The 8891-nt window shown below is 36.7% G+C and overlaps 1 long non-coding RNA gene across 1 annotated transcript; it reads right to left on the bottom strand.

The window, feature by feature from the left end:
- Positions 1 to 4557: 4557 nt before the first annotated feature.
- On the bottom strand, positions 4558 to 8891 carry LOC145220437 (uncharacterized). Its single transcript, XR_013858178.1, has 2 exons — positions 8809 to 8891; positions 4558 to 8241 (listed from the first exon to the last, which is right to left on the bottom strand). It is a non-coding gene; the product is annotated as an uncharacterized LOC145220437 (long non-coding RNA).

The raw sequence follows: 8891 nt of genomic DNA, 5'->3' as shown, positions 1-8891 counted from the left end.
GCTTCGACTGTGGAAAAGGAGATTGGAGACAGGCACCATTGCAAACTTCTCAATGCTCGAGGAAACGCTTTCTCAAGACAGAACCAGTAATGGAAAAGCCCTCTCTCCTTCACTGCATGCAAATATGTCCTAAACTTTAGATAGATTCAAGCAATCTTTTAAAAGCTATTGCCCAGATGATTTGAATTATGAAACGTGGATTCGTAATCCATTTCTTGGGGATTTATCTACTGTACCTGATGACGACCTTGCCAAAGATGACCTTATTGAGTTGAGGACAAGGCAAATGCTAAGAAGTGAATTCAATTCAAAAATCTTGAAGAATTCTGGTGTTCCTTGGCACAAGTGTATCCCTGCCTCGTAAAGAGAGCCATGGCCGCTCTTGTGCCGTTTGCTACAACCTATCTCTGTGAGGCGGGATTTTCAGCTCTTCTTACCATCAAAACGAAACAGCGAAATAGGTTGGACGCCAAGGATGACATGCATGTTGCTTTGTCAAAGACCACTCCACAATTTCGTGCTCTCGTTGAAGACAAGCAACAACAACCTTCTCATTAAAAGCAGTTTAGCTCTGGGTTTAACTGGTGTACGTGCTAGTGTTTCGCCCATCACTATGTTGATTAAAACCGAATTTCGACATTTGCAATGTGTTTCTTGCAAGGGGGTCCATAGCCCTTTAAAGTATGTTTTAGGGGTTCGTGATCCAAAAAAGACTGATTAAAAAAAAAGAACAAGACTGATTTCTGATTCCAAAACTCTTCATGCAAAACAACTGTTTTTGGAGCCTGCAAAATAAAAAAATTCTTGCAAACTTACCACTAAGCATGGCAACAATCTATTTCTACGGCGCTCATTTACAACTCCATGAAAAGGATTTGCTAGACCCATTCCAATTTCAAAAACTTGTTGTACTTCTTCTGTTGCTGAAAAACTGCTACAAGCTTTTAAACCCTCTGTAACATACCACTTCATTTGGAACTCAAGCAGGTCCTCTGCACACTCAGTCATATTGCAGTCACCGTTAAGTTTTGTTAATGACAACGCCATATTAGTTTGCCTGTTTGCTACCTCTTCTGGGTCCGTGTAGGATCGTACAGAAGCGTCCATAGTAAAAACACAGTCTGTGGCCTCATCTTCAGAAGTAGGATGAAAATCCATTAAAAAAAACAGGCTCTTCAGGATTCTGAGATTCAACGTTATCTGAATCTGACGTTAAATCTTTCTGAATAGACAAACTTTCTGTTGCATGTTCTTGGGACACTGTATACCACGTTTTTGGAATTTGCAACTGTTTGCCAAAGTGCCACCTTCTTACGTCTTTCCGTAAAGAAAACTTGTTCAGCTTCGGAGCAATTGTCAATATAAGACTGAACCGTTTATCTTCTACATGCTTTGCGTATACATGTCGTTTAAAAGCTAGACAATTTTTCAGAGAGTTATAACAGAAGCTGCATTTATACGGCATGATCGTGCTAAAAACAGCACACAGCGCACTTCATCAAATATTATTAATTTTCACGACCAAAATATTAATTTTTTACGACCACCCGCTACCGATTAATGTTTTGACGCTGGTTGATGATAGTTATACGTCTGATGAAAACAATAAGGGGAGTTATTGCGATACAAGTAAAAATAATTTTTGATATGCTCTAAAATACTTGCTTTTTATTTCATTTTAACAAAACCACACAAACTGACCCATTTAAATGTTATTTTAAGCTTCCTAACAACGTTAATTTGAACATAGCATTTATTATAAAAAATCTGAAAATTACTATACTTATTAAAGTAAAAGAAATGTGGAAATACTCATTTTGGAACAAATAATTTGAAAAAAAGTTCAAAAAACCACCGCCCAACTGTCAATCAAAAAGTGCGGGAATCTATCTCGCTTTGGTCTTTTGCCTGTACCTGCGTGAACGTGGCTGGTGTTTTATGGGGCGGCGCGCCTTTTTCGTTAATTAAACGTTTACATGTGTTTTGTAAACTGTTCCGTATGTCCCTGTAGGTGAGTTAACATTATAGGCGAATTAACGTTGCAAAAAAGTTAAGTATGGATTTAAGCATTGAGGGTTTGACTGATTTTGTTAGTACTGTTCTAAAAGACATACCAGAAGAAGAGCTTGAACAAAATAATTCGGAAATGAAAAGTAAGTTTTTATTTGTACTTTTTTTGGTTGAAATTGTTCCATGTTGTGATAGGCTTGTTTACGGTTATTTACAATAGCATAATTTGAGACATGTTTTAATTTTATTAGCACTTAAAATTTGCAGTAATAATAAGTTTGTATTTTTAGGAAACAAGATTGATGGAAAAGCGTTATTATGCACCAAAAATAATTTCAACATGTTCAAATGCACATTTCCAGGGAAACGAAATGGTTATCTCTTTAGGTTATTTGAAGCTTTTCACACAAATTTTGAGACTGAAAGAGATGATGCCTCTGGCTCAGATGACACAAAACCGATTGAAAGTGAATCAATTGACCAGTCCACATCTAGTTGTTCAACATCTGTTAGTTCGCAAAGTCCAAGCCAAAATGTTCACTGTTTATCAAGACCTTTGCCCAAAACTTTCCCATTGCAATTTGGGTATAGTGGCAAGGAAATGCTCCGGACTAGCACGATAACATCCAGTGGAAAAAGGGAAATCGTAGCGGGGTTGGTGCGCGTGATACAATGCTAAGGTAAGCAAATATATATGTCTGTTTTACATAGGTCAATGTGCACAATAATAACTCATCATTTTTTTGTACAAATTTAGCAGACCAAGTCGATACCTTAAACATTCTGCAATTGACTCATTTTTACAACACTACAAAACAGCTTGTCTTGGACTGAGTGCTACAGATGCCAAGGTAATACCAATACAAATACAGTGTATGCAAAGCTAAATTGAGATATATTTTTTACATCACAGGCCTTTTGGTACAAAAAAATATCCGATAAGATTAATGCACAAGCGAAGAAACAAAAAAGAGATATGGGCATTCCAAAATCAAAGCGAGCTTATAACAACATTGGTGGAACTGCAGACCTTTTTTTAAAACGAAGAAAGATTTCTTTTGAAACAAATGAATCAGATTTGCAAGATGAAAGCTTGTTTGATGAAGCAAAAGAAGTATGTGTAGTAACTATTTTGAACACATTTTGGTTTGTATCAAATAATTGTTTTTTTTTTACAGATTTTGCTGAATGAGTTAAAAAAAACACTTTCTACGTAATAAAAAGCTTATTGCTGACAAAATGGAAATAACATTTTCTTTACGAAGAAAATCTGTTTTGGAAAACAGCCCATCTTGCAAAGATCTGGTGAAATTATGACCAGCATTATCCATGTATGATGAGGTAGGTTACACTTGTTTGTTTGTTCTTGTTCATAGCAAGCAAAATATATTGTAATTGGGCCAATTTAGTTTTTTTAACATACCACAGTGGTAGTTTTATGTTCAGTGATACTGCTGTTATTATCAAATTGTTTCCTACATTTACTACAACTAATTAAATGCCTGTTTTTCCTATTCAGCTCAATCGCGAATTTGAAAGAATTCAAAAGTTTACCTATGAGTCAGCATTGAGAGGTATTGCCAAAGACATTTTTACAAAACTTATTACATTTTCAACTACAAAGAAAAATAAAACACCAGCATTAAAAAAAATATTGGACTACTTGCCTTTTGATGACAGTGGGTGTTTTACCGGTAAGTAAACAAAATGCCATTTTTACAAATCAAATTGAACAACAAAATATCTGTTTCATAAATGTACATTTCATGGTTGGCATACTGCTTTTGTGTACTCTGTTGAAGTCAAACATCAAACGATATTTGTTTGTTGGTAAGTTTCTTTTTTACTGGGAACAGTTTTTGTAAAAACAAATAATGAATGTGTCTCACTGTATATTGCATTATGTAACTGTTCGTTTTTTTATTGAAAATATTTTACTTTTTAAGCCAACACAACGTTTGAACCAATTTTGGTTGTATATGGAGATATATCTTCACCTCAAAAAATAACCTTATTTTCCGAGCAAAATCCTGTATTGAGTGTAGACAATATTACTACTAATGGCATCACACCCTTGTTTGTATGTGATTCGATGTAACACTCTTTTACCGTTTATTCGTTATGATTTTCATTATTTTCTTCTAAAAATAAATCATTAACTATGAATGATTATGTGTAAAAACTGGGTACACAATTTTGGGTATTGTGTATCTGAACCCAAATTATAAACCACTGAAAAGCGGGTATTTTTAAATTAAGCCCAAAAAATATTAGGTAGGTCAGTAGGGTACAAACTGTGTTTCACCCAACCAGAATTGGGTAAAAAAATAAAAAAATAAATTGAGTTTTCCCACCAAGATACCCAACGTTTTTGGGTAATTTTTACCCAAATTGGTTTACAGTGTTGTTTGGCGCTGTTATTCTTTTTTACAGATGCGTACCGATTTATTTTCCCTCGAATTATAGCTTTTAAAGCGTCCCATCGGACATGCAGATTGGTGGCGGAATCTTGATTATCCGTTTTTTACCAGTCAATGACGAATTGAATAGTTTCTATATATCGGTCAGGAAACTTGTGTTTAGTTTCTAGTAACCCTTTTCACGTGGTAAGAGAGCACGTAGTGGTCGGACATGGTGTCCGGAACAATGTCGACATTTTGTACTACATCATTACCAAGTAAATAAAAATCAATTCGAGAAGCCGCTGGGGGATTTTTCTGAACCCTTAAGAACTTTTTTCACTTTACTTTTTGTGACTCATGATTTATAGCGGAACCCAGTACATGTTATAACATATATATTTCCAAAACTAAATTAGATAAGCCAAAGCCTGTAACAAGTGAAAAGGCTGTTTACAGCACAGAAAGAAACTGTAAAACGTGCTGGTGCACCACTAATGACATAATACGCATTGTTACGCTTAAGATTTCTACACCAATTATGGTAGGCGCTTTGTTACGTCACGGTAAATAAAATCATATCACTGGCAAAAACTAGCAACAGAAAACGAAAAACACATACAAACAAATTCTCGCTGTAACAATTAGATGATCACAAAACACGGGGCGGATTTCTAAAAAAAAATACCTTCCTTTCACAAGTCTGACTTCAAATAAAATCCGGAAGTTACACGTCAATGAATGCCAAAGTCTACATTTAGATTTCGTCCAAATAATTTACACAACTATAAGTTAAATTAGCTATAAATGACCATGTCAAAAGTGCAGTGTGAAGCACTGTCCAAACTGCAGTATTGTCCGTCACACTTAACATCCTGAGTACACTGAGAAACAATGTGAGCAATATTAAATGTACACGTAATTCCCAAACACCAGTTTATAACCAGCATAGATTTTCGTGTTTCTGAACGCACACACGTTTTGATTATTAAGCAATATGTATAAATTTTGTTAAAGTACTTCACATTTTTTATTCAGGAATATAACGGTTTACACATTATACAACCATGGCATTGTTCTTCCTCAAGCATTTGACAATCTTTGTCATCTTGTTTATAGATCCCGGTGACAAAGCTTATACATTTCAAGTCTAGTACAACTTTAGAACACAATGTTGTGGAACACACTGATATTCAGCAGTTATGCGTCGCAATGTGATGAAAATAACGGCCCGAATAGACGTAAAAAGAGGCATGTTTGATTGTTCAAACGTTTCCGCCGATGCTCATGCCATCATAATACTATGCAGGGTCAAACCAGTTACAATAAAATAAAATAATCAGAATCAATAAAAAAGATGTCAAGTAAGCGTCTCGTAAAAACGTTAAGTGTAAAAGGTGCGCAGCAGTGAACATGGCGTGTTTTTGAAACCCGCCGTTGACACAACAATTAATTACAGCAGACTATCGATATTCAAAAAAGTTTTTTGATGAAAACATGTTGTGTCAAGATTTGAACCCACAACCTTTTGAACATAGTTATCCACTCGGCCAAATGATGCATTACACAAGTTTGTTTGTTTACAAGAGACGGTCTATTGTGTCCAAACCATCAATTTCTATGGTAAGTTTGACGGGTAAGCTAACTTCAGCTACAGTGTAGTGCTAGTAAGCACGTTCTGATGAGCACGATAGTTGGGTCGCTGGACTAAATGTGGGACGTGCTGGAGTCACTCTGCGTGTTCGTACCAGGAATTCGCAATGCCTGAAGTCGACCTTGTGCCTAATGAGCATCTGTCGCAGGACAACAGTTTTAACAAGTAAACTAGTAGCACTACTGTAGCTTATTCCAGAGTGTGAAGACATAGTAGTAGCAGTAACTCGACGTGAAAAAACTTTGCCACTATCTGGGACAGAGTTCCGACTTGAAGCAATACATGTGGCTGAGTTAGCCAACAGGTGAAAAGATTAAGACAAAAAGCGTATTCCATAACCTTCATAAAAACGTTTGACAGTCGCAGGTGTCACCAGTGAAGTGGTCAAAGCTTTATTGAGCTGCAGCGTCATATCCGACTAGTAATAGGAACGTGTAAGTAAAACAGAGAGGTGTCCGCAAGTTTGAGATTATTTCGTATACAAAATTGTGCCGGGCAACTCTTCTAGTTTAAGTTTGCTTGTTTTTGCTTCAATGTGAATTTCATACGTATATATAGGAAACTGTGCAGCCGACGAATTCGAATGCCAATCTGGAGATCCTGTATTCCTCTTTACATGAAATGTAACAGAAGACCTGATTGTGTTGATGGGGATGACGAAATCCACTGCACGAGTAATTAAATTAATTTCAGGGTTTGACTAATGACCTAAATTGGCGGACTGGCCGGACTTGAGCGGTAGTGTTTCGCAATATTTTTTTCGGACCAACTTGACTCTGCACTTAACCTCAACTCCCCAACCCAATGCTCAATCACTTAAGTCAGACCTTTTCCAATATTATGTAGCCAAAGCATGCAAAAGAAGGGACTGTAAATCTTTAACTGTTTCTTTGGTATAAGGTAAGGCCCAGGTTTTTTTAAGGTTTGGTTTGGGTGACCGCTAAGTAGTTTTAAGAGACCGCGAGTGTTTCATTTAAATACCTAAAAATCCAAAATTTTCCAAAATGGTCTAAAGTCCAAATTTTGGGAAACCGCTTTCGGTCCCCCAAAACACCTTAAAAAACACTGGTGAGGCCAACCAAAAATTGAAACGTGGCAAAATTTAAGTGATTTAATGCAGTTTACTTTCAGTATTTTAAAACTTAACAAAAAAATTTAAACCATTGTTTTCGTTGCCTTACACGTTTTCGATATTCTGCACTTATAGTTACTGAGGGTTGCCGATACCATGAGTTCCAGTGTCTTCCTTCTATGGTATGTGGACCAAATTTAATAATGTGCCAGCCGCACATTTGCCCAGCTGGTGATGTCAATCCCGTATGCAAAGGTAAGATTCTTATGGGAAACGCTAGATAGTGCGAAAAGTTACGCGTATGCTCTGTTGCGTCACCTATAAGAAATGCCCAAACTGGCGTGTTGATAGTTCCTGTGTTAGTAGATCCGCTCATGTAGTGGTAACTGCTTGGTTCAGTTTCACATTTTCACCTAACAGAAGAAATGCTTGATATTTTCTGTCCGTGAAATGTTTCAGGGGGGACGTGGAGGCAAATATTTTAGTACCATTTACCAACAGTAAAATATTTTGTTAAGTTTTCGAAGCGTGTTTACGATTGTGCATAATACAAGTGAAACCTGGGCATCACAACACACATGAACAATGGAATTTATAGTACTTTGTTTCAACCCTTGCACACTATAACATTTATTTATTTCTTGCTGCAGTATAGAACTTAATTAAGATTTGGGACTTTTAAGGTTGAATAAAATGCTGTCCAAAAAGTATATTGCGTATAATGCGAAAAACGAATAACATAGAGAGGCATACGAAAAATTACGTTGGGGTTCCGCTGGCGTGTAAAATTTATAAATGGGGGGCTGTGACTACAAAAAGATGGACCACTGTTATAAAGACATTGTTGTCCCAGGCCATATTGATCCGGAAGGGAACACATAGCTCCATGTGCACGACTAGGTACAACATATGTAGAACCGTAATATCACAACAATTCCAACAGTTTGGTTTCTTTTTGCAGGAAACTGTGCAGCTAACGAATTCCGATGCGCATCTGGAGCCTGTATCCCACAATTTTACCGCTGTGACCGAGTATGGGATTGTGCGAAGGGAGATGATGAGACTGGTTGTCTTCCACACGAATATGTCACAGGCAAGTTTCAGCCCTAAAAGTCCGAAAATCTGACATGTACATTTGTGCATGGAACAAGCACAGTAGTTAATTGCATAAAACTTTCTATGAAACCATGCTTAAGTTTACAAAGTCGTGCATGTCACCAGCACTGGAGTTGACTGCTTAAAGCTCATTAGAAAACCCGCTTTAATCTTGCAAAGTCGTGCATGTGACAAGCTGAATGGTTTACTGCACAACACTCTTTTGTAAACGAATTTAATCTTGTAAAGTTCAGCAACTTTGTAATTGTTTTTCTATGCAGATATGAATAACTGCACTGCACATGAGTTCGACTGCCGGGGCACTTGTTCTTTAATTGGAGCTGCCTGCTCAGAGCTTGCATGCCACGTTAATTTTGCTGACGACTGTTTCGGTAACAAGCCTTCAGCAATATTGTCTTTTTAAAAACAGTATGCATGTTGAACAATTTGCATATGTCGGGGACCGTTTTAGTTTTGTTAGTGGTATAGTAATCTATTCTTAAGTTTCTTACCTTTTTAAAGTTTGACTGGCAATTGTTTAAATAACACAATTTGAGCATAGTTTGCTTAATTATTACCTTTTTTTCATCATCACAGGAGAATGTGGACCTGAAGAGTATCAATGCCGATCTGGTTACTGTCTTCCACAACAATATGTATG

This window comes from Phallusia mammillata, chromosome 3, assembly GCF_965637545.1.
Source record: "Phallusia mammillata chromosome 3, kaPhaMamm4.hap1.1, whole genome shotgun sequence".
Taxonomy (NCBI): Eukaryota; Metazoa; Chordata; class Ascidiacea; order Phlebobranchia; family Ascidiidae; genus Phallusia; species Phallusia mammillata.
Note: the sequence above shows the minus strand (reverse complement) of the source record. Positions and strands in the feature narration are given on the sequence as shown.